Source organism: Orycteropus afer, unplaced genomic scaffold (genome assembly GCF_000298275.1).
Source record: "Orycteropus afer afer isolate SDZICR_OR568_19922 unplaced genomic scaffold, OryAfe1.0 scaffold00134, whole genome shotgun sequence".
NCBI lineage: Eukaryota > Metazoa > Chordata > Mammalia > Tubulidentata > Orycteropodidae > Orycteropus > Orycteropus afer.
In genome coordinates, this window is record NW_006921721.1 from 5,748,059 (window position 1) to 5,748,606 (window position 548).

The following is a 548-nucleotide window of genomic DNA, read 5'->3' on the forward strand; positions in this document are numbered from 1 at the left end:
GGAATTGAACCCACACCTGTGGTTTCCAGCCAAACAAAATACAGGCATATGAGTTAAACATTTACCTCAAGTAGATACACTCCTTGGAGAGAACATTCATGGGAGAAAGAAGGGCTGCTTATGCCCAGGGAGACAGCTTGGGGGCAGAAGTGTATGGAGGGATGGACACTGGGGAGAGGTAATGCAAAAACGGCAAGGAGGCCACATGTTCTGACCTCCTCTAATCCCACAAGAGGAAGACAAAATCACCGTCAATAGCCCAAGGCCTATTACTGCAAGGCCAGACATGCTGCCTCCCTCCAGCCCTTTCACCAACTATTCCTCCCAGAGCACCCACCACCTCTCTCCTGGGTTCGATAATTAGCTGCAGTGGCCACACAGAACTCACACATTACGGGGTTTATTAGGGAAGCACCAGGCTATAATTCAAGTTCAGGAAAAATGCTCAGTCTCTCTCCCAGCCCACCATCTCTCAGCCAAGTCTCTCTCAGTCTGTCCCCAGCAGTGCTGGTCCCTCGGTGTCTCACTCAGCAATGTATGTCTCTTGC

General features: G+C 50.5%; 1 protein-coding gene across 1 annotated transcript in view; it reads right to left on the reverse strand.

Moving 5' to 3' along the window:
- The window catches only part of NEK3 (NIMA related kinase 3), an 86,441-nt gene that overhangs the window by 53,790 nt on the left and 32,103 nt on the right, over window positions 1-548 (reverse strand). The gene's annotated exons all lie outside the window — the stretch shown is intronic.